The sequence below is a fragment of the Stomoxys calcitrans genome, chromosome 4, assembly GCF_963082655.1.
Source record: "Stomoxys calcitrans chromosome 4, idStoCalc2.1, whole genome shotgun sequence".
Taxonomy (NCBI): domain Eukaryota; kingdom Metazoa; phylum Arthropoda; class Insecta; order Diptera; family Muscidae; genus Stomoxys; species Stomoxys calcitrans.
The window spans coordinates 4517113-4543417 of NC_081555.1; the positions used below are offsets into that span (position 1 = coordinate 4517113).

The window sequence follows — 26305 nt, forward strand, 5'->3', positions numbered from 1 at the left end:
ATCAGACAAAATTTTCAACGGTGGTTTTCCCCTCCTAATGCTGGCAACATTTGTGAGTTACTATGCCATGTAAAACTTCTCTCCAAAGAGGTGTCGCACTGCAACACGCCGTTCGGACTCGGCTGTTCCTTCGTGGAAGGGTCATGGTCAAAATTTGCAAATTTGTAATACGTGGAGTAAGTGATTCTCGTCCAGGTCCTTAGGTGAGCCATCTTGTTCAGGTTCTTAGGACCATTGGAATTTAAAGGCGCCAATGACTCGCCTTTTCATATTATGAATCATAGGCACTTAGTATTTATTCAAGAGCCGTCACCGCCCGACCTCTCACAGAGATGGTGTGATAGATTATAGGTCATGCATTCGACGTGAATGCATGTTTATTCCACAATAACACTATTTTACAGCTTATCAAACAAACTATGTTTTACATTGTACACACATTTGATTCGAAATGTACAACGTACATCTCTGTTCTTTTGTGAGAGCAAAATAAGAAAATTTTGAAATGACCGTTCACAAATGTTTACAAAAATAAGTAAATGAAAGAAATCCTGTTATCGGCTGTTTAGAAAACGGAAAGTGAAGGAATAGCCGTCCCATAATAAAGTTTCGTATGCTAATTAGAAAAACTTTAGTATAAAATATCTAAAGCAGCATAAACATTTACTTACATATATTAGAAAAAAATATCTTAACATATCTGGAGAAGTTAACAATAAAGTCATTAAATACTTAAAACTTAATTAAAGTTTTATTTTTCCCCTTTTATCTACATTTGAAAACTAGATAACTTTCCCAAATAATAAGATATATGTATCTTTTTTAAGCCGAAGCCCGCTGCCATTCGTTCGTCGTTCATTATAACACAAACACATACTGCATATGACATACAAACACTCATATCGATGGCTTAATACAAAAAGGACCTAACTTGATTTTTACCAAAAGGGGTGTTTTTTGTTTATTCTAGAGACAGATGTGCGATCCACGTTCCCCCAAAATTCCAGGTGGATCAAATTGCAAATAACGGATTTGTACGATTTCAAAAAAATCCTAAATCAAATAAATTTCACTTCTCCTGCAAAGAATCAAAAAAGTGTAGGTAGTTATCTTTTTTTATTTATTCTGGAAGACAAATATCACATGCAGCTTACTCCAAAATTTCCGGCGTATACAATCGCAAATAACATAGTTAACACGATTTCAAAAAAGTTCTGTGGCAAGTTTTTCCTTCTCCTGTGAAGTAACAACAAATCGAGTTAGGCTCTTTTTATAATAACTCATCGATATACAATACATACATTAGCGCTGCTCATCCACTTCTCTTCTACGGCCATACACACAGCAGTTCGTGCATTATTCCATCATTTCAAAATCAACACTCGAGCTGAGAGAACGTGTATGTGGTGAAAAGATTTTTAATCGACCCGGTTCGTTCGTTCGTTATTAAGTTTTCTTGTTAATTTTTCGGGGCATTCGTAAAGAACAGAACTATAATAAAAATGAGTGTAAGTGTTTAGAAAAGCAAAAAGAAAGAATTTCCAGCAACATTAAAAAACCAAGTGCCTTTGAATGAAAAGAAAAAAAGTTGAGAACGAGCTATATTGTATTGTGTGAAAAGAATTTAATTCAAATTGCATAAAAATAAGTGTTTATGCAGACATTGTCTATTTTGGCTCGTTAATAAGCTAAATGTGTGTGGTTGAGAGTGGTGCATCAGAATTTGTTTGACACATGTATACAGATGCCAGTGCAGCCGATATGCGTATGCATGAGTGTGTATATATGGTTGTACTCTCGAGAGTGTCGTCAAAGATGGATCTGTGCGATATGTGTGCAGCAGTGGCATAAGATCCATGGACAACGGTTGGATGGGAACGACAAAATGCAAGTGCGTGAACGGTCGGACGGGTGGGTGGTTGGTTGGTTGGCTAGCGAGAGTGCGTGTTTGTGATTGTCAACCAAATGAAGAAAAAAAAAAACAAACAAAAAGTTATCAATGAAAATGCAAAGAATATACACACATACGTGCATACTAAACAAAAGACAAAACGTTGACGTTGGCGTGGAATATACATAAATAAGCTAAATTAATGGTCGATTTGTTGACAGAGCGAGAGAGTGAGAGGGCAGGCAGAGAACAAAGTGCATGAGACAACAGAATAACAACAACAAAACGCAAGTGCAGTGATAGCAGCAGCAGTAGCAACAGCGACAACCAGCTGATTGGATTTATAATTCATTCTAAGCCAGTGTTGATTTTAATCCAAATATGCAAATAGCATAAAGTCCCATGGGCGGGAACGTTGTTTATATTTGATAGAAAAACAAAAAAACAAGAGTTTGATAAAAGTAGCTTGATACATATGTATATACGTACATAAATAAGTATACATATGTATGTTTTAATAAGTTAGCAACAGTTTTATGACTAAACATATGTATGTGTTATTAAAAAACCGGTAGCAATAAAAATAATATTAGTTAGGGCTAAGTTTGATGCTATACAGACTAGAAGTGAAAAGTGGCATTTTTTAAAAATCGCGACATCTATCGTGTTTATAAAGAGATGAACCGCCGCTGGCTGAATGTTATGGTTTCAGGTAAGCCAGTTGGGTAAGGTTAGGTTAGATAGTCTTATATCAGACTCAGACAATGTTTATCTTTTGTAGACAACAGATCAAATCTTCCAGTGGTTATCCGAGCTCTCTACTAACTCAGTTACTGCTGTGCTCACCGTTATTAACCGCCTAGTTTGTGTGGGTGAAGAGCTTTTGACTAAATTCAACTTCACTGTAGAATATCGATTGGTCTATAGGCCAGCAATATCTGGTAAAAATGTGGCTTGAATCGACTAAGGGTCTTAAACTGGCAGAGCAGTCTATATGACAGCTACAGCACTGTTTCAAGTTTAGTTATGTTTGTTTTTCGCAGTTAAAAACACTTTTTTCGCTATTACTTTTTTGGAACACTACAAAAATCTCTATGGTAACATAAAACTAATACCAATTATTCAAAAGTTATGAATGGGATCAGCTAGTTTTTTTTTTTTGCTTCAAAATCGATGTATTATCCAAAACAACGTTTCACCGAAATCTGGTAATACACGCGCCTTTTATAGATTCAAGACACTAAATCAAGCTATCGGTCTATATGGCAGCTATATTTATGAAATGGAAATCGAACTATATGGCTGCTATATACAATTATAGTCCGATATGGCCCATTCAAGAACTTAGCCTGCGTATTGAAGAAAATGTGGATCTTAATGTGGATTTCAACACAATTGTTGAAGATTTTTGGGTAACTAAAACTGAGAACGAACAGACACACGGATATTGTTATATCGCCTTAGAATTTTTCGACGGTCAGAATACATATATATGGTTATATATACTTGTAAGTGTACCTACACAAGAACATACACCCATGGACTTGGAAATAATGTGAACTTACATCAATGCGCCCATCACTTTATTAGGCATGGCCATGTATTAGAATGCAAAAGAAGGTTCTCAAATAGGTTATACTTTGGGCTACTCCTCTTTACTACCGTCAACTATGTTCACACAAAAGTTATCGTGGAGGTCAAACATTATGGTTTCCGTTGATAATTTTGCTAAAGCGATATGAGCTTCGTTAATACCTAATGTGTACAGTGAGTGTTGTGCAAAACGAAATGGACAAGATCACTATCAACATTTTTGGACATTTTCACTAAATATATTAAAACTAACGAGCAATCCCATGGCAGCCTGTTGTACGTATCGGATCGACCCGATGGAGTCCTTCATCGGAAAAGGGCCGGCTCAGTGCACAACAACAATAATAACGCCCATCATAACTCGTGTATACCACATCAATATATCCATCTGCGGCCATACATAGTGCCAATTTCTTTTCGTCTTATTATCCTATGGTGATCCCACTATGAGCGTTCTACTGTTTAACTGAAGCCTCCGGTTTGAAATTTGGCACATATTGCTCCAATTGTAGTAGGATGTTGGGAATTGCCACAAATTTTGCCAAGAATAACCCATTAAGGAAATGCGTGCAAACTTCTCTCAAACTTTCGAGGGACTTTTGATTCAAGTTTTAGCTCATTGTTATTGTTGTAACAGTTTGTTGTGTTCTATCTTTCGTCTGCTTGATACTGTCGAGTGTCAAGACCCAGAAACTCTGCGACAATGATGGGTTGCGTGTGGTCTCTGGTTACAATCGGGACATACATCTTGCACGTCGGTATCAATCCTTGCTCTGTAGGAGTTGAGGCGGCTGCATCTGCCGGAATGTAATTGAGCCAGAATTACTCTGGTTTGCCGGGGGAGGTCAATTTCTTCAGGTGCAATGGGAGGCGGTCGTTCTTCAAGGACAATATTCGCCCGCTAGCCATTTTCAGCATCTGCTACCGTGTCTGCATGAATGTTTTCTAGACCTGCTTGATATGCCCCTTGATCTAGAGGTTCTCTCTTGTAACGCTGAACCTCACGCTCTAGATCATGTAGATCTACCTTAAGGCTTCTGGGCGGTGGATATCTATCCACAAGATGATGATTTGGATGGTCTCTGCGATAACAGCCCAAAAGGTGTTGCTTAAATATTGTAGAATGCAGTTATGTCTTCGCACTGGTATGATCTTTGTCTCCTGACGGAGGTGATCCACATGAGAACTGAGGAGAAAGCACGTCACAGTTCAGAGGGCGGTATTCTGACAGATCTGAATATTATACCACTGCGTGTCGAAAAGCTGACGAGACCACACTGGCGCTGCAAAATTTACCGCAGACCGGCCAATTGCTTTGTACGTCGTCAACAAGGTTTCTTTGTTTGCAGCCCAAGTGCTGCCAGCAAGTGACTTTAGTCGGCCGCTAAAGAACTTCAAGTTTGTCCTGGTAGCAGAGTGGGCAGCGTCTTAGAGTTAATAATGCAGGGGCTCGTGAGTTAGATTGCTAATACAGGTCTGGCTTGTCGCTACTATGCTATTATCATAATTTTCTAAAAATAGTCTAGGTGAGAGCGTTTAGGAAAAAATAGACTGTCACACTTAACTAACCTTACGTACTACACAATAAATTTCCCATGTACATTCCATTAAGGAACAGGGGATACTTCTCTCATATCAATGAGTGCAGTCCGACTAAAGTCTTTTAAGCTCAATGATAAGGGATCTACTTTTTTATGCCTTGGTAAAGAAGTTTTAACATTGCAGAATACCTTACAAATTAATAGTGGATAACCAACGCTGAAAATTTGTCTGATGTTTACGGCTGGGTTTGAACCTAGGCGTTTGGTGTCATAGGCGGATATGCTAACCTCTGCTCCACGGTGCCCTTCACCTAACCTTACCTAAGCTCTTCAAACATATATACATGTAGACCCTATATCAAGCTATTATCCAATTTGACTTCCAGAGGTTTTAGAATCCTCAAAGCTATCGTTCAACTGAGGTGTTAGAAGTCTCAATTTAATTAAATGAAAACCTTAGACCTTAATTACCACCACTAAAAACTAATACGGCCCATGTGAATCAATTTATAGATGTATCCCCTATAGAAACTTATTGCCAAATTTGATGGCAATTACGGCTCAGATATAAACATTTGGAGATTTCCTGATTTCGATAAAAGTTGGCATGCCAACTGCACTTAAGACCCCCAATACCAATCCCAAATACTGTTCCGATTTCATTTATTTGAACATAAGTTTGTAGTGTAAAGCCGTCCCCACTATTTATTAATGTAATGGGCAAATTTGCATGTGCAATGGAAAGCCATCAGGCATGTTCTATTGAATCCGCATATGTAAATATGCAAAATTCAACGGTTGCGTAGGCTAGGTCATGTCAGAATGAATGAAAAAGCTCCTAAACTGAGCTGAGTTGCGGGCCACCGTAACGCAGAGGTTATTATGTCCGCCTATGAAGCTGAACGCCTGGGTTCGAATCCTGGCCAGGTCATCAGAAAAAAATTTTCCCCTTTTAATGCTGGCGACATTTGTGAGGCACTAAGCCATGTAAGAGGTGTCGCACTGCGACGGGGAGTCGGCTGTAGAAGTAGGCCCATTTTCATTGAGCTTAAACTTGATTGGACTGCATTCATTGATTTGTGAAAAGTTTGCCCCTGTTCCTTAGTGGAATATTCATGGACAAATTTGCTTATTCAAACTGAGCTAATTCGTTAAAATTGTTAGCAGAATCTCTTGGTGGTTGTTCACCAGGTTCAACCAGGCTCAAATTAGCGCTTGTTTATTATGTTCATAGGTAGATAGTATATAGATTCTATGGGTTTATAAACATTTTTCGTTCATCAGGATTAATAGCATTTTCAACTTGGTAGTACACTTTTTATACACTCTGTATGTATATTTTTTCCACTTGTTCACGTATCGATTTTTGATGGCATTTTGACACTAAACTGCTTAACAGCATATTTACTTCCCCATCCCCACTTAAGACAATGGGTTACCCTTACATGCATGCTATCAATACATACAGTTCAAAGTATCCCATTCAAATTAATTTTATTCAAAAATTCAACAGATGTTTGCTTGTTTGTTGATATTTTTATTTGCCCAAGCAAACACTAGTAGTTGTGTATCGGTTTGTGGTAGATTATTGCGTTTTGGAAAGCCAATTCTCTCAAAACCCTCCTCGCTAGGCAATGTAAGGGGGGAGGGAGGGGTGGGCGACAATCAGCGTGAACGCATCAATAAATTTTGCTTTTAATGGTGTTTTATACGTTTCTCGGGTGTTTTTATTTGAATGCCAATGCCAATTTGTTGCTAATGCCAATGCGGGTGGGGTGTGGTGTGGTAGCTGCTGCTCTCCCTCACTAGGCGGCTGTCTTGCTTCTTGGTTTCATAAATAAATCCAATATATTTCCCAATGGTTAAGAGGGGCGCCTTTGATCTAAAAATGATTAAGGAAATTCAGTTATGGAAATCATCACCTCCATGGGGAATTTTTGTTTGTATTGCATCTCCTGGCCCTTCCCCACTCACTCACTCACTGGTGCCTGCTACCAAGGACGGCCCCATATACTACGTCCATAGTTATACCCCGAGGATGACGCGCAATATCATCATTTGGAATAAATTAGAAAACGCGAGCCTATGAATTTCTGTTTCAGAAAAATAAATGAATATAAAATTACGTGTGAAATCAAATTATAGAGAGGATCCAGAGACAGTGGTGTGTCACAAAGGCCCACAACACACAAAACGTAGCCCTGGCGTTTCTGCATTAATTCTCAGCCGGCATATTGAACACATAAAAAAAACTGTGACGGCAACAAGTTTTCCATAATTCACCAAACACTCAAACAATGTGCAAGTGTGTGTGTAAAACTTAAATTTAAACAAAACAACAAAACCAAACGCCCAGTTACATTGGCATACATTTGCATTGAGTTACAGGGAATGAATGAATGAAACAACAAAAACAACACTGCAATTTAGTCAAAGTCAGCATCATCAACACTTAATTTAAATGAATGGAACATTTTTGTTCTTCTCTTGAGGTAAGTCTCTTCCTTTATTTGCCATAAAATTGTATAAAACAAAAAAACTCAAAAGCATTCATTTATTATTTATGTGTGTATGGAGGGAATATGTAAATTAGCGATTGCTGGAATAACATTTCTGCTTAATTTATGCAAAATTCTCAAACTCTTCTTTGTGGTCTTTTGTTATGCTCCTCAGCTTCAATTGACCGAGCAAGCATATGCAATATTTTTTGGTTAAACTTATGTTATATCCCACACACACAAATTTGCATGTTCCATCCGAAAAAACACCTGTCGAGAGAAATATGGAAAAAAATAAAACTTATATTACCTATGAGGCAGGGAACAAGTACAAAATTTCTTGTGAAGTAAAACAAGAGCAGACTTCTAAATACCTATATCATTGATTTGCCTGCTTAAGGTTGGCCACTAGTCCTCAAACCTCGTCCTGGAGTCTATTTCTCAATTTAAAATTTCAATCATCTTTCCTTGCTTTATTTCTTATTCTGCTCTCTTACATATGGCCTTAAACCTTACTTTGAACTCAGTTGTTAGGGGGTGTCCGAAATTATTTGAAATTGGCAACACTTTCTATATGAGAGAAGTTTTTGTTGTGTCTTTACTGTAGCTTAAGACACATTTGACAAGGTATTGCCGGCGAACAATTTTAAAAGAGACAAAGAATAGGGTTTTTTTTTAGCGCAAAAAGGGCATTTATTGAAAATTGTCACAAACCGTTATATTTTCGAAAAAAAAAATTCAGCTAACACAAAAATATAATGAAATAGGCATAGCAAAAAACAGTTTTAAAAATATCCTTAACAAATTTACTTAAAAAGTAGAATGCTGAAGAAAATGTTTAACCTTTTCTTTAAAATTATATTTCAAGAAAATTTACTTTAAAGACTTAAAGAGCCCTGTTTAAATTCAGATGTGTGATTTACAGCTTACTCTAGTTGGAATGGTTGTAAAACACCATGATCCATTTGACATCTCCTGCTGATGATTTTTCTTGGTCGAAAATGAAATCGCCATACAGGAAACCAGTCAAATGCTTCTAGTAACAACACACTTTTGGTTGACTTTTAAATGTTTTTTGCTATACTATTCTTTGAATAGAGAGCATTAAACAATGGTCTTAAGCCGGACAATGGAATCTCAATTAAAAGTAAATTTAAAAACAAGTAAAAGCGTGCTATGTGCAGGCCCAGTCTTATATACCCTCCACCATTGATCGCATTTGTCACGTTCTTAGTCCGGTACCTCTTTACAGGCAAACAAAGAATGACGGATAAAATTTGTCATGCTATAAAAGCTATATCTGGTTATGGACCGATTCTGGCCAAACTTGGTTTGAATGTTGGAGACCATATTGGAAGTCACTGAGCAATATCAATCCCAACCGACCTGCGCTAATAAAATCTATTTGTGTAAAATTTCAAGCGCCTAGCTTTACTCCTTCGAATGTTATCGTGCTTTTAACAGACAGACAGACGGACAGACAGACAGACGGACAGACAGACAGACGGACAGACAGACAGACGGACAGACGGACAGACAGACGGACAGACGGACAGACAGACAGACAGACGGACAGACAGACAGACAGACAGACGGTCTGTATTTTGGAAACTGCTTTAAAGCTTTGGGCGCGTAATCATTTCGGTGGAAGATCATGAACGTACCAAAAAGACTTGGTACCGTCATCTTCACATAAAACACGTACAAACCAAGAAACACAATGGCTGTCCAATTCGCCATATGCCAATCCCATGGGCTTTTCTATTTGGGCCATTTTAGAGAGAAAGGCTTGCAATTCGTTTTTGACCGACTCAGAACAATGGTCAAGGCCAAAGGCTATCATATCGAGCAGAAGTGAATGAACTCTGAAATTTAGATTAGGCCCACACGTTTTTGTTATATGAACCAACATTAAATATTTTCAGAGAAAAAAATTGAGTCGTTTGTATTGGTAACACTTCGTGTCAGCTACCCTGCAGTGTCAATTTAGGAGTCATAAGTGTACTTCACTTAAGGATTTAACATGTCAAAGAGTCGAAGAGTCGGTATTCCCCAAAGACCCTGGGGTCGTCGGTTCGATTCCCACCTTTTGGGCTTTGGTGTGTCGTTGCTGTGGTAACAAAATGGACTAAAACTGTCTGTGTTAGTCTGTTGAATAAGACAAACACTCTAACTTAACCTAACCTGGCTGCAGAAGGGCATTGTTAGAATGACTTAGACGATCAGGAAATGGAATGACTACATTTTTATTGCTTTAAAATTTAAGCAATCTCGAAGTTGAATGACATTTTTTTCAAAGCCTGAAATATATTAATACCCACTTCAACTATTTCTCGAATATTAACAACAAGACCATTGATAGAATCTTCAAATCATCTAAGTGACTTACAACAGCTTAAGGTCCTTGACTATAATCATCAGTGTTTTTTTTTTGGTGTTCGGTCATAATTTGTGTAAATCATTGTCATTCAATTTGGACTTTCAATTAGATCAATATTGATGTAGCTCTTGAATAACTAGAACTAGCTTTTTTCCCCAGCTTGTTAAGACATTTGCGATATTGACATAACGTTTTTACACCTGTCTTGGGATATTTGCTCTTCTCTAATCTTATCACAGTAGTTAGAGTAGAGTTATTAATTTTGTTTTATTTTTCACATTTTTGTTGGTTGATATTTTTTGCTGTTGGCATACTTGATACTTGAGAGAATATAAAATAAATTTAAATGGGTCTCGGAAATAACACATTTCGGCGTGATAAGAACGAGGCAAACATACTCGTGCAGGCAGACTTGAAGTTATGAGGCGGCTGGTGGTGGATGATTGGTATGTGAATGGACGATTGGACGGACGGACACAAAGATAGAAAGACAATCAGGGAATGTTAAGGCAACGGTGTGTTCCTCATAGATATATGTGTGTTTCTATATACACCCGCGTATATCTGAAGACATTTATAATGATAATTATGCCCCCATAAATAATTGTATACGAGGCGTTTCTTGCCATATAATATCTAAACAAAAAAGACACTTGTCACCAAAGTCGACACTTGTTTAGCAGCAGCAGCTGAAATGCTGCCCATCATGTTGTGTACGATTTTTGTAGAGAGCAGAGGTCAAAAGGTGGCATGCGTTATCCTTTGAAATGTGTAACAAGTTTGTTTTTAAATCGTTAACAACAAAGTTTGTTAAAATATGTCTAGACGGGAAATTTTTTGTTAAATCATAGGGTACTGTTTTCAGTTTTCATAAATGGACATCTTATTAAAAGCCATATTTGACATATTTGCTTTTGAATAAAATTAGCCAAATATATAACCATATCACTCTTGTCTCAAAACTTTTCATAATTAATGAAGACCCTAGACTAGTTAGATTTTGATTTCCACTTTATCATTACACTCCGATTTATCCATTTGAACTTCTAGTTTCCCTATCTTGATTCTGGCATTAACACTGCCTTTACATATTAGGTTAGGTTAGGTTAAAAAGAGGGTGCAGATATTAATCCGCCCCATGCCACTATGGACATACACCTGAGCCAGTAATCGGCGTGCGCTCTAAAGACTATAAAGTAACCTCTAAAAAAAATTAAGTTAGGAATTTAAAATTCTTAATTTTTTTCAATACCACTCCCCTAAGTGGGTTTATGTCTGGTATTGTGTCTCCACCTAAGTGCCGGTATCTGTTAGACGCGAAAGCCGGGCAATGACAAAGAAAATGCTCCAACGTCTCATCATCTTCCCCGCATGCCCTACACATGCTATGTGTCCCGTTATGATACCAATAGCTATACTGACCACCTTCTTGTTTCATTTCAGTAATAGCCTAGTCCCACCGTAGCGCAGAGGTTAGCATGTCCGCCTATGACGCTGAATGCCTGGGTTCGAATCCTGGCGAGACCATCAGAAAAACAATTTTCAGCGATGGTTTTCCCCTCCTAATTCTGGCAAAATTTGTGAGGTACTATGCCATTCGGACTCGGCTATAAAAAGGAGGCCTCTTATCATAGAGGATAAACTTGAATCGGACTGCACTCATTGATATGTGAGATGTTTGCCCCTGTTCCTTAGTGGAATCTTCATGGGCAAAATTTGCATTTGCAATAGCCTCGTTATCTCACGATTTGGATCTCCCCATAGGATTTTCGCCGTCCTACCGACCGTTTCGCAGTTCCACAATGTTGCCTGCGCATTCGTCGCCCACTCCCTTAACTCGGATTGCGTCGAACCGAAAGGCTTTGGGTTAACCAAGTTTATTGACGGCAGTCCTCTGACCTTCACCGCCAGATCGTCTGCCCTTTCATTTCCCCTTACTCCGTTATGGCCCGGCACCCAAACGATGCGGATTTTGCCATCCTCAGAGAAGGCGTTAATCTCCCCTCTTACACTGCAAGACTATTCGTGACCTTACCGTCCTGGTTGTTATTGCCCTTATGGCAATTTTACTGTCGGTAAAGATGTTCACACTCGACGTCCTCGCGTTAGCACCACACCACTTCATGCATTCCGTGATCTCCCGAATCTCCGCCTGCAGGACCGTATTATGGTCAGGCAGTCTAAAACAGATCTCAGTCCCTGGGTTCTCAATGTAAACCCCTCAGGCCCACTCTGTCCTATAGCTTTAATCCAGACGTGTAACATGATATTCCAGATGGGTATACTAGGGTTCCGTCAATCCAATACTGTGCCGATGGCAGCAGTGCCACACACTCGACTTCAAGGTTAATCTCAGGTATCCGACCGGAAACCTTTTCCCTTCCTTCCAGGTTTCCTATTTTCCTATCATCGCCTCCATTATACCGCGATGGCATTAAGTCTCATAGCCGCAGTGGCTGCCTTACACTTAATCTGTATGTCAATGGGTCGCATATCTAGAACAGTCTCCAGTGCCCTAGTGGACGTGGTCCTCATCGCTCCGCCTATGCCAAGACAACATGTTCTCCGAACCTGTTGTATGGTCCTTATGTTGCACTTTTTCTCCATAGCAGTCCACCAAACTACTGAGGCTGATGTAAGTAAGTATTGGTCTAATCACGCTCATGTAGAGCCAGTGGACTATCATCGGATTCAGGCCCCATTTCGAGCCTACAGTCCGTCTATATAGTGAGCCTTCTCAGTACGCTCCTGAATTTGACACTTCCAATTCAGATTCCTGTCCAAGATCACACCTAAATATTTGAACTTGTCAGATTACGAAATCGTCTTATTGAAGAAACGTCTTCCTCGTGAACAGGCATATTTCAGTCTTCTCTGGGATAACATTGAGACCTCTGAGTCTAGCCCAGTCATATGCCATATGCAAGATCCTTACGGCTCTTCTGCATAGCTCGTTCGGATCCTTACCCCTTAGAAGTATTAAAACATCGTCTGCGTCATCGTATATATTACGTATTTTAGCATAGGCATTGTCACATTATTTGTTTTGGCACGGAAGTTGAAAGGGTTTCATTCATTATTTCAATTATGAAAACTAGTGTAAACAATTGAATGGCGAAAGATAGGAAAGCGAACAAAATTAAAAAAAAAAGCTTTAAGTCAGCTGATGGCTTTCCGCTATCTGGGCAGGTTAAGTGTATACGCACTCCTTGTTTAATACTACGAATACCACAAAAGACATATTTTTTGTTCAAATTGATTCAAATGTAATGAGCAAAATGTAAACAAAAATGTGTGATATAATTTTTTTTCTAAGGGATTTTTGTTTTTATTATTTCAAAAAATGATCTTCAATTCTATATGGGCTGATGAAAGTAAACTCTCACGTTTTTATTTGATTGGAACCCAAATTTTTTGTTATTAAAGATTATCTAACTTTTCATCGAATACCTTTGCCTCACAGCAACAGGTAGTTGTGGTATGCCTATGGGTACTTATCAACGCAACAGAAAGTCTGGGCTTTCAAAACCTGCGGAAGACTAAAATAGCTCATGAGCAAGTTAAGTGGGTATTGTTTTTGAAAATCATATCAACTTTTGTTTTGGGGCACTACCAATGTTTGGAAGTTCTGCGTTTACTTTGACAGTGATAAAGTGCACTCATATGCATATATCAAGATTTCAAAATATGTGGCAAAGCAATTGACGAAGATGACAAACCGAAGGCATCTCAACAACCACTTTGCCATCAGGAAAGCGGAAAACCGATAGCAGAAAATATCAAAACATCAGCAAGAGAAAATCATTGCCTTTAATCACATGTTTACACTTGTTATTCTCACTTCAATGCCAGAGTGTGGAATAAGAGTCGAGAGGGGCTGTGGGATAAAGGCCTAGCACTTGCTGTTGTTGTTTGATGAACGAGTCTCATTTGATAATATAATTAAATACTCACTAGTACTCACCACTCGTAGTATCTACGACAGAAAAAAAGGGAAAACAAATATAAAACACACATTACACGCCACATAAAACAATACCTAGCAAAAAAATACAAAACACACGCACAAACACTTACTGAAATATCCGCAAAGCGGCAGCCATACCAACAACAAATAAATCAAAACAAATGAGATATCAAGACCAAAACAAAAATCAAACAACAAATTACATTTTCATTTAATTCTGCGCCCCATTCAGCCCACCCCATCCCACTTAGGCGCTCATCGAAATGTTCAGGGCAGTGACGTTTTGTTCGCACTCCTCAGCTATTCTTTACTTGTATGTGTAGTGGCTCATTAGGCCCAACCATATGAGGTGCTCGATGTGCCTAATATGAAAAAGAATCTTCCCATTTTTGCTGGTCAGTAAGAGATGCCGCAGGAGAAGCAGAGAGAGAGAGAGAGAGAGAGAGAGAGAGAGAAAGAGAGTGTTAGTTATTTGAATATCTCACGGTTTTTTTTCCTCTTTTGTTTTTTTTTGTCACATGTATGTAGGTTGGATGAGCCTTAAATTGAATGCAAATTACATTATTATGAGGCCTTTGTCAATTAATTTGTATAAGTCTGGCTTTTTGTGATTTTGAAGTTTATAGTGGCATGTATATGGATTTATATGTTATGAAAAATTCAAAATTCTGTAAATTTTCGTTTGTTTCTCTTTCGATACGAGCTCAATGATCGAAGATTTATCTTTGCAAATGGAAAAGGAAAGCCAGAGGTCGCAACATGCACCCATCACTATGGTACGGGTTTCGCCTTTGGTTAGAAGACTTTTCAAGCATATTAGGTGTGATGTCTTGTATCGTATTTATTGCGAAAACGCCTCTATGATACAAATACCAAAATAACCATGCTTGACAAGCCTGGCTGTTAGCTGTACTTTTCCCAATGCAAGTGTTTTTTTTTGTGCGTAAATTTTAGTTTGAGATATTGAAATCAAATATTTCTTGAGATTCCATTGCAGGATATTGTCCGTCTTCAAACCATTGTTTAGTGCTTTCTATTCAAAGAATAGTATAGCCAAAATTATTTTGAAGTCAACAAATAGTGTGTTTCTTAAACATTTTTGCATAGTTTTTATATTTTGGTTAATACCGCAATTCTGTTCATTAGAATATCTTTAATTCTGTAATATGGGTTCTTGTCTTAACTAAGCTGGACAACCTTGAATGTGTTATAGTGCTGCCTGTATTAAATTTCTCTTATATTGCCTTTATGTTCATCATGTTTAACCAAGCTTATAGTTAAATAACTCTACCGTTATAAATCGATTTGAAAATCTGGTTCAGTAGCACGAATTTTACTGCTGAAAGATGTACAAACGAGGCTTTGTGCTTTTGTAAATTCTGTTTGTAATCATCAACTCATTGAATTTATGAGTTCGACTTAGATAAAATCATAAAAATTAAAAAGGTGTAAATTGTAACAGTTGTATGAAATATTTAGAATGTAAAACGACAAGTTTATAGTGAAAAATAAAAATGCTTACTCTTGAGTATATTAAAAAGAATAATTTTCAAACAAAATTTTAAAAATTGTGAAAATAGGGTTTGACGTTTTAAGAAAATTTTACTTATTCGTAGAAAAAGTTTGTAATTAAGGTTCTTTTAACTTGATTTTGCCACCATTCTTTTAGAGTTTGGGGTACCATTAAAAAATGTTGTTTAATTTTGATTTTTTCCGGAAATGTTTTTTTTTATAGAAAATTATTTATTTTCGTGATTTTTCGAACATCTTCCAGCTCAAAATACGGTTCTATTATCTTGATTTTGCCACAATTCTTTTATAATTTGGGGTACTATTAAACAGTTTGTTTGAATTTGATTTTTTCCAAGAAATGTTTTTTTTATAGAAAATTATTTATTTTATTGTCGTGATTTTTCGAACATCTTCCAGCTCGAGATCATAATCAATGCTTTCTATTCGAAGAATAGCATAGCTAAGAACTTATAAAAGTTGACCAAGTGTGTGTTGTTATTCAAAACACTTTGACTGGCTAGTGTATCATGATTTCTGTTACGCCATGTAACTTCATCAGCACCTTTGGCAAATTGATTAAGGTATATAGGGCACAAAACCAAAGACTATTGAAACAGGGCTCAATAAGTCCTCCAACTCTGCTTAGCGCGGCAAGAGAGAAGAAAACCTTACTTTCCACTATTCCGATACAAACTAATCATTAATGCATTAATGATTTTTTGTTGTGCACTTCAACATTCTTTGAATGTAACTGGAAGTGCTTTTTTTCTCTTTGCGCGTAGGCCACATTGATCTACAGCACAGCGACGGGCCGGTTCATTTGGTTTGTCTGTTTGCGCTCTTTTATTCTGATCTTTAAAGCCAATTGAGAACGGTGTAAAGCACGTTTTTGTTTTGAAACAGGGCTCAATAAGTCCTCCAACCCTCTTTAGCGCAACAAGAGAGAAGAAAGCCTTACTTTCCATCTTCATTGAAAATTTTTAACAAATTTAAATTTTTTTGGTCTCTTTTATACAATCGGATAATGTCCGGCTGCAGACCGTAGGGTTCTTTGTGTCTATTACAAATGTAAAAAATAGCATTTGACTTGTTTCCTAAATCGCGATTTCGTTTGGCGTCAACCCAAACTAATCGGTAGAATCGGTTTTTATACCCTACACATATATATATATATATATATATATATATATATATATATATATATATGAATATTCCGAGAGTTTCTGTTACCAAATGACCACATTATTGCAATATTAGCCCAAATCGGACGAACATAATATATATGTATGTTCGTCCGTATATATATGTTCGTCCGATTTGGGCTAATATTGCAATAATGTGGCCATTTGGTAACAGTTTCTCTCGAAATTTTCATATATTGGGTTGCCCAAAAAGTAATTGCGGATTTTTTAAAAGAAAGTAAATGCATTTTTAATAAAACTTAGAATAAACTTTAATTAAATATACTTTTTTTATACTTTTTTTCTAAAGCAAGCTAAAAGTAACAGCTGATAACTGACAGAAGAAAGAATGCAATTACCGAGTCACAAGCTGTGAAAAAATTTGTCAACGCCGACTATTTGAAAAATCCGCAATTACTTTTTGGGCAACCCAATATATATCTATCCGTTCCAAAATGGGAGACTTATTTCCACTTTTTTTTCCCCATCCCACTGTGCAATGCTTTGCAATCTAAAAAGCAATTCAATCTATAAAGTTTGGTTAGAGGGCGCAATTCTTATCCGATTTGGCTGAAATTTTGCACATATCGTTGCACTTCCAATAGGTGTGCCAAGTATGGTCTTAATCAGTTTATAACCTGATATAGCCGTCATATAAACCGATCTCCCGATTAGACTTCTTGAGTTTCTAGAGGGCGAAATTCTTATCTATTTTGGTTGAAATTTTGCATATGTCGTTTTGGTATCACTTCCAACAACTGTGCCAAGTATGGTCTAAATCGGTTGATAATCTGATATAGCTGCCATATACATCGATCTTCCAATTTGACACTATGAGCCACTCAATGGCACAATTTTTACTCGATTTGCCTGAAATTTTGTAGATGGTACTTTTCTATATATTTTTTGAATCAGTCATCCTAAGAACTTGACAAATGCGTTCCATGGTGGAGGGTATATAAGATTCTGCCCGTCTGAACTGAGGACGCTTTTTATCTTTTTTTTTTAAATTTAATTTTATTTTTATTTTATTTTATTTTATTTTATTTTATTTTATTTTATTTTATTTTATTTTATTTTATTTTATTTTATTTTATTTATTTTATTTTATTTTATTTTATTTTATTTTATTTTATTTTATTGTATTTTTTTATTTTATTTTATTTTACTTTATTTTTTATGTTATTTTTTTATTTTATTTAATTTTTTTTTATTATTTTAATTTATTTTATTTTATATTTTATTTTATTTTATGTTTTTTTTTTATATTTTATTTTATCTCACGCACTGTGATTGAAGTATTTTTTTTGCTTTGGTTTTTTTTTTCTTTTGGCAAATGTTCAGCGAACTTAACATTGGTTTGACAAAATGAAATGATTAACATTTAATTTAATTCATTTGTGTGTTTCAGACTCGTCTGCCTTTGAAAACGTCAAGAATGTGGCGTCGTCGACGTGCGGGCAGATTTGTTGTTAATTTGTTTTATTTATTTATTTTTTTTTTGTTCCGTTTGTTCGTTATTAAATATCTCGAAATTCTGAAATACTTCACAAGTGTTGGCCTCTCATAGTTGGTTATCAATCAGGAGATTGTGGGGGAATTGGGGGCGACGGCGTTCTCATACACACTACACTTTAATAAATGATGCCAATAATGGCTGAGTGTAGCGCATAAGGGCAATGAGGAAAAATGGTACTGAGTGTGGATGGGCTTTTCAGAATGTTGTGTCTTGGGACTTGGCGACTCGTGTCGCCTTTAGCGCACAGATAAAAAATGACCATTAAACGATTTATGTAAGAATTTATTTAATAACTTTTTGTTGTTGATGGTAGTGTAAACAATGGTGAGAGTATAAAGCATAGAGGCAGTAGAAATAGCAAGGGAAATGGGTAAGGGGGGCCTACAATGCTTTTGAGGGTGTATACCCTTAAAATGCATAAGCCTGTTCTCTCTTCTAGGCTTATGTAAGACCAATGATAATTGTTTAATGGACTGGAGAATGTGAAATATTTGTGGTCGAACACAAACTCAGGCACATGCAATGGAACTATGGATTTGTGAACTAAAATCTGGCTCTTTTGGTGCTTTGGTGCTTTGTTGTTGCTGTTGTTGTTGTGTTTCTCCATTAAATTGATCTCATGTTGCATTTTGCGTACATCCGGTCGTTAATTTAAATTATGCCTTCATGTTTGCTGAATATTACTCCAGCATATTTATGTAGAATATTGAAAATTTTCCATAGAGCTAAGAAGTTTAACAACGTAGTAATGCAAGTCAACACAAGTAGGCGCCTCCATTAGTTTAGTTTGCTAGTATTTAATTATCTTCCACTTTGTTTATGAATTTTTAAAACCCTAAACCACCAGCATGGGGGAAAGTTATCGTTTACCCTAGTTGATATCTTAAGGAGATTAAGTTATTAGAGCAGAGAGGACAGAAGATAAAATCTTCAGGCGAATTGAAACTTTCCGGTGCGAGTTTAGGGGGCAAGTAGGTGCAATATTTTAAATCTACGAGTATATAGTGAATATACAGCAAAAAAAGAACTCGTTGAATTTTCAGCAGCTTTGGTGGTGCACTAAATTCAATAGTGAAATTATAAGACAATGACCCACTTAAACGTGCTTCCAATATGTATGGCATTCAGCGCTTGTAGAAGCACAAGATGGAGTATAGGAAATCATTACCACTCCCATATTCGTTTGAATTTGTTTCACGTTCTGTCATTCATTTAAGGTCATGTCAAACAAATGCTTACATACAGTAGTGCAACTTTGTATGCAGACAAGGAAGCACCTGCTTATGCTAGTGGACTAAAAATGCGATATTTTAAGCACTAAAAATGTTTGGTTCGGTAAAATTATTATATTCTTACCTTACACAATTGCTTAAATTTGCGCAGAAGTCGGTGCAAAAAGCAATTGGGCTTCATGTTAGTGCTTAGAATATGCGCTCAGAAATATTAGTGCTTCCAAATTTAGGACAATGTTTCACTGATTATAAAAGTATAGTTTGGTATATATATACCTTTTTTTTCAAATCCACAGAATGGTTTTTTATCCCGATTATACAGGGCAAATCTCAGTTTAAGATTGAGATAGAGGCAAAGGGGAATTGCTCCCTTTCCATTTCTTTACCTCTCCCTGATTTACTTGTACTAAGCGTGCAAAATTCCTTCCCGGCTTACACTAGGGATATTCGTTCTACAAAATAGGAAATTTATCTCATTTTAGCACTTTTTAAATTTATGAGATTTTATAATTCTCTTGATTATTATAATGAAATAAATAATACTCACTGATTAAACAGCTGCTTCTGTTACCACATCGATAACTTAGATAGTACCATTAGTGCAGAGAGTTTTGCTATCGATATCGATTATTTAAATGTTTCACACAATCTTCGATTACATTACTCTCATGAGCAAGGTTATTGTAAAAATGGGTGTAACCACAGAATTCTAAACAATTTTACAAAAGTGGACATTTTGTGCATAGAGATTTTCCCATTAACATGCGCCAAACAGACTATAAATTTATTCAAATATACAACGATGCATCACTAAGGCTGAATGGCTGACTGGATGACTGGCTGCCTCTGCCATTTTTGTTGTTCACAGTTCATATAAATGTCTAGCTTGCCGGTTGTTTTGCCTTTGCCGTCAGCGCTACCTCCTCCGCCTGCGAGAGGCTGCATAAATGCATTAATTTTTCGCCTAATTGTAAATAATGAACTCGCGAGCGTCATCTGAATGTTTGTATGAAGCGTTTAGCAACAGCATGTTTATGGATGTTAATTATTAGGTAATTAATGGCAGGGAGGCAGGCTCTCTAGCCTCGCTAGATACAAGGAGGGAGCTTGCTGCCTAGACACCCTCGGTCTCTGTGGGTGTCTAGGCAGCAAGCACCCCCTATGGTCAAATCGATATCACAATTGGGTAGTAATGCAACAATAGAAAGAATTCATCGACATGGTAATGGCAAAGGCAATGACTATGGCAACAATTTTGCTTGTTGCAACTTCGATCAATGTGGTGTGGAGGCAACACATCATTAAACCAAAGGAGATGTTGGAGAAGTCGAAAAACATGTTGTGTTATTAAGCATTTTTCTCATTTTCGCATTTTATTGTTTTACAACCATTGTCAATTACTGGGTAAACACACACACACACACACACACGCACACATAGTGGGCATAACATGTGCCGCACTACACTACCCTTGCCTCCCAGGGGGTGTCTGTCCGGTCTGTCATGTCTGCTCACTCATATATACGCCCCTCTTTGCTGCTCGAGGATTAAAGAGTAGAAAATTACTTGGTTTACTGCCACTTACATATGACACTGACTATGTGTGCTGAGAAAAAACGACTACTATTCCCCTTAGTGGGTGTGTGCATGTGTATGTTGAAGTGTGTGATGTGTGCATGTGTCTCGTTTTGCACATTTTCTCTGCTCATTTTGTTGACCACTGCCTTACATTAAAGATTAATGACCAGCTTGCTTTATTCTTGTGATGACGACAGCAACAACGACACACACCAGAACCTGCAATGAGAAGACCCATACAGAGGTACAACATGAGGAGGAGAACCATGTTCACTAAGTTATTGCAAGCAGCATTTTATTTCACTGGACTAAACAACTCTACATGCGACGGCTTTATGTGTGTGCGTCAGTGCGCTTGAACATCCATCTGTCTGTCCCTTCTTCCGTCCTTCCATGTGATTATTCCAAGTTTCATGTTGATGTTGCACTGCATGTGCTTTATATTGTCGGAGGAGATTGTTTTCCTTTTATTTATGCAGTCGCCTTGTTTCTCCACATGCATGCAACTGCACTGAGAGAAAAAAAAACAGAAACTTTAAGAGTACACTCATAGAATTTTTTTTAGTAAAAACAACAGAAATGTTTGCTGAAACAGCAGAAAGTCTAATGAAAATGGGACAGCTGTAGTTTGTTGCTAAGACAGTAAACATTTTCTGTTGTTGTCAAATTTTAAAAGTTAAAAATAGTTAAAAAATGTAAATATTTCCAAAAATGTGAGAATTTGTAAGAGATGTCAAATGTGACGCCAAGTATTTTGGGAAACTTGGTGGTCGGAATCATTTCTCCAGATTGGAGGATAGGTAGAGGTTAAACAGTGCCAGAGATATCACCCCGCCTGGGGAAAATCCGTGTTTCACTCCACGGTGCTTAATGTGCGGGAATAAAATGAAGTCATTGGGTTTCAAGTCAGGGCAGTACGGCGAATGACCTATGAATTCGACGTTTTTGTCGGTCCAAAAAGCCTGGTTTGAGCCGATGTGAGAGAGCTTGCATTGTCATGGTGAACAATGATTTATCTTCTCTTGTTCATTTTTCAAATTTCTCCAAATTGTGGTGTATCACTGAAAATTGTCATTCCTATGTGGCTCATGCGGAACAATCGCCACATGACCAGTTTTGCCGCGGAAATAGGCGACCCTTTGCTTCAAAGTGCTCCCTCCACGAACAACTTTCGTTGGATTTGGCTCGTCTTCTAAGACCCATACGGTCGATTGTGGTTTTGTTTCGGGCTCATATGCATAGATCCACTATTCGCCAGCTGTGACGATTTTATAAACGTATTTTGAAGCACCGTGATTCTATTTTTTCAACAGTTATTCGCACTAATCGACACGACCCTTTTTTTGAGCGATTGTCAAAATCTGGTAGAAGAAATGCCACAGGATACCTCTATATCGTGGTATGTTGTTGTTGTTGTAGCCACATTTTCATGTGGAGGTGACGAACCTCGTCAAGCTCCTGTAGGTGAGCAAGCACGTTCCGATCCAAAGGTCCGATCGCCGCGGGAACAGGGTGGCCATTGGTTATTTAAAGGCGCCAATAACTCGCCTTATCATATCAAACATCATAAGCACTCAGTATTTGTGCAGGAGCCAGTGCTGCCCGGCCTCTCACTGAGACTCTCCGCTCGATATCGATGATTGTCCGCCACTGCCGTTGGAGCTACTCCGTATTCAGCATTCCATTATCCGCAACCTGTGGTTGTCCCGGTAGCTCGCAGCTAAGCTTCTCGAGACAGAACACCACACAGATCGGACCTTAATGTTCCAGATTGTGTGGTGCTCACAGCTATCCGTTGCCGGTATGTCACATGGTACAACGCACAGTGGGAGAAAATCGAAAAAAACTAGTAAAAAATATGCCGTGAGGGAACGGGTGAGATATCTCTTTAACAAATATGCCGAGTGAGAACGGGTAGAGATATCTCGTTTTTTCTTCGAATTTTTTCAAATCCGACCACAAACGAAGTTTTGGCTACGCCAACAAATTTTTTAAATTCCGAGGTGACCAACTTGAGGGGCCTGCCAAAACGCGCCTGGACAACCTAGGGCTTCGAAATTTTGCACACGATCTCGCTAACACCTCAGCTTTAAGCATTCCAAAAGAATATGACTTCCGTTCTCACACGGCACCTTTTTTTACTATTTTTGTCAATTTTCTCCCACTGTTTTCGGACGACCTTCACGGAAATCCACTTTGAGCGAGCGTCGCCAATTAAACCAGTTTTCACAGAGCTATAGGTAAATACTTCATCGCAATACAAATATGTAAGTTCATCAATGCACTTTCGTCATGATAATCCACGTCGAAAGTTGTGAAAAATGGTCGGACGAACATGTTAACGAATAAATTTCATTGTTTTGTCAATTTTTTTTTTCTGGTCATTGCTTACAATACAAATAATGGTCGTGCGTTAAAAGGTTCTGAGTGCGGTTATGCTAGATAATGTCAAACTTTCTATTGGAAATGTCAGAGTGCATCTGACAACACTAAGTGTCGCCTAGGCCAGAAACTTATATAGCAGCCCTCGTATAATGGTTGTTTAAAGAGAATAGAAATTGCTTAACGATCGTCTATTGAAATATTAGATTTTTAATGACCTGCCATAAAGAATAGGCGCACTTTAAAAGTTTTGGACATGCGGACACCGGCCATTTGAACTCTCGAACACGCACAAAATTAAATTTCAATCTGTGTTTACTTCAAATTTTTCTTAGTGTATAAATATATTCGTGTGTGCAAAGCAGAATCACATATGCATGTAAAAGAGTAAATCTACTCAAACATTATCTTCATTTGGCGTCATAAGACTGCATTCCAGTAAGCGATTTTGTTTGTTTGAGTGTGCAAGCGAGGGAACATTCAAACATACTGCAACAGTAACAGCAGCCGTTGCAGTAGTAATAGCAGCATACGAACCAGCTTGGTCAACGAACGATCTTGACCTCAGACTTGAAGCTGGTTTGAAGGGTTTACCCCAAACAAACACCTTGGTGCAAAGGGGGGAAATGAAAGAAAAAAAGTTGACTTGTTTGGTGGACCAGTTTCAACAAAGCATTGACACTGCCACAGCGGCAACAAAGAGCAGAAAGTGGCAATCGACTTGTTATTGCTGCTGCTTATGTATCAGAAACTATGCTACTGCAACTATAGTCTTAACAATCTGCCTTTTTTTTTGTGCATATTTGGCTCAATATTTTTTCTAGTTAGTGCAGCAAAACAAAAAAAAAATGAAGTTGTTCAGGAATCCCGTCATTATTTGTTTCCTATAGCCTAAGATCGATCGTTGCACTTGCTTTGCCACTTGGACTTGGCAAGCAGGGAAACTGGTTGCTGGCAAATTGAATTTGATATGCCTTGGTGCACTCGTTTCTGGTGTGTTGCAGCCTCCTGCAGAAATATGTTGCAGCATTTGAAGAAGTGGAATTTCTTGGATTTTTCTAGAATATTCCCCTCTAATTGGCATCCTTCTAGTCTCCATGCTTAAGGTCGTCTGACAAACGAACACATTATTGTAATCGCCATCGTTAACCACAACAAGCCAACAACCTGTCATAATGAATTTAGGAATGCAAGCAAGCTAGGCTTGCTCTCTTCTAATATGGTCGATAGTTTTGGCCTGATGGTTCTGCATTTTTATAGGCCTTTTATGGCAAAAATTCTTATTTGTCATAAAAGCAATGGTAGTTTGTGTTTGTTTAAGAAGACAGGAGACATTTTTCAATGTATCTTGACCTTTGCCTGAAGTCTTAATGGTACCTATATTGAGGAAGTGAGTTAAGGTTGAGTTGGTTAAGGAATGTGTCTTTCTTTCCTTATCTATATTGGAATACCTAAACTGAAATGAAAAGAAGGACTGGAGTAGTAAGTAGTCAGTTTAATATTTTGCTGCAAGATCGCCATTGTGCTTAATCCAATGTAGAAACTTTTAATTTTAAACTGGTTGTAGTAGCCGATTTTTTGGCTACTAGTGATATATTGAGTGGATAATGTTTGGACGAAATCTCTGGAGGTACGTTCGTTTATTTCTAGAGAACCATGGTAATCATGTTAATAGTAAAAACTATTTAACCATTCAAAAATCAAATCAAATCAAGATCAAATCCTGCAGTGTTTTTAACTCCATCATAGGTCTTGAATCGGTGCTTTACTGCGTTTTTATGCTCTATCAGGAGAGGAAGCCATGTTTAACTACTTTCGTTATGGTAAAATTTTGCAAATTATCCCACAGTACCTCAGGAATATCGCCAGTAATAAGATGTTGCCACCGAATTTTATATACCCTTCACCATGAATCGCATTTGTCGAGTTCTTTTCCCAGTGTCTCTTTTTAGGCAGACAAAATAAAGGAAAGGATAAAAGAAAATAATTGCTATGCGATTGGAGCTATATCAAGTTATGGTCAGATTCGGACCATAATAGAATGAATGTTGGAGACCATAGTAGAAGCTTAGAAGTACAAAAGATTTATATGGATCCATTCAAAAGTTGATGAACTTCCTGGCATCCTTTTTCTTTTGTTAGGACTATATATCCTAGGCACTGTAATTGCGGATTTTTCTTATAGTCGGCGTTTACAAATTTTTTCACAGCTTGTGACTCTGTAATTGCATTCTTTCTTCCTTCAGTTATCAGCTGTTACTCTTAGCTTGCTTTAAAAAAAAAGTTGAAAAAAGTATATTTGATTAAATTTCATTCTAAGTTTTATTAAAAATGCATTTACTTTCTCTTAAAAAATCCGCAATTACTTTTTGGGCAACCCAATATAATCATAGGATATATCCTAAAGCCTTCATGGTCATCTGTTTTGCAATCATTGAAAGCAATGCTAATAGATTTTTTTTTCTATTTTTTTAAGCTTTCATTTTAAACATCCCATTGATAGTGCTGAAAGCCTATTCTTTATTTTCCCCAAAACTTTTAAAGAAAATAATATTTTTCCGAGTTGTTTACTGAATCACAGATTCTGTTATGTATTAGATAAAAATGATGCTGGCCTAACATGAAAGCAATTAAAGAAATAAAATCTCGGGGCATTTCACAACTGGTCAAACGAAAATATTTCCAATTACTTTTCCCAAGCCTTAGAGAAGAAAAATGATGTTCATGCCCCTGAAAATATGGGTGTACTTGTAGTCTGCATGGAGCAAGTGAGTAAGCAAGTTATCCCAGTTTGTGTGAGTGTGCGTCTTTGTTCACTTTAATCATTCTCTGTGATTGCTGAATCAGAGGCGCTAAGAAGGCATGCAGAAGTAGTGAATGTGGCCTTTATTACAAGAGGATTTTAAACTCAAAAAAAATTGACCTTACATTTGCATTACAATTTTATGTAAAACCTCAGACCTATACGAACAACTTGAATATGATGTGTTATTCTAAAGGCTTGTCATTTGGCAGAAGAAAATAAAGCTTG

General features: G+C 37.3%; 1 protein-coding gene and 1 long non-coding RNA gene across 2 annotated transcripts in view; one reads left to right on the forward strand and one right to left on the reverse strand.

The window, feature by feature from the left end:
- Positions 1-708: 708 nt before the first annotated feature.
- LOC106082694 (uncharacterized) lies at positions 709-20070 on the reverse strand. The gene is made up of 4 exons (XR_001220537.2): positions 19862-20070; positions 1302-1491; positions 1155-1236; positions 709-1078 (listed from the first exon to the last, which is right to left on the reverse strand). It is a non-coding gene; the product is annotated as an uncharacterized LOC106082694 (long non-coding RNA).
- The window catches only part of LOC106082528 (high affinity cGMP-specific 3',5'-cyclic phosphodiesterase 9A), a 306942-nt gene continuing 282058 nt past the window's right edge, over positions 1422-26305 (forward strand). The window contains exons 1-2 of the mRNA XM_013245098.2: positions 1422-1508; positions 7128-7517. The gene's annotated coding sequence lies outside the window, so the exon portion shown is untranslated. The remainder of the gene's footprint in view (positions 1509-7127; positions 7518-26305) is intronic.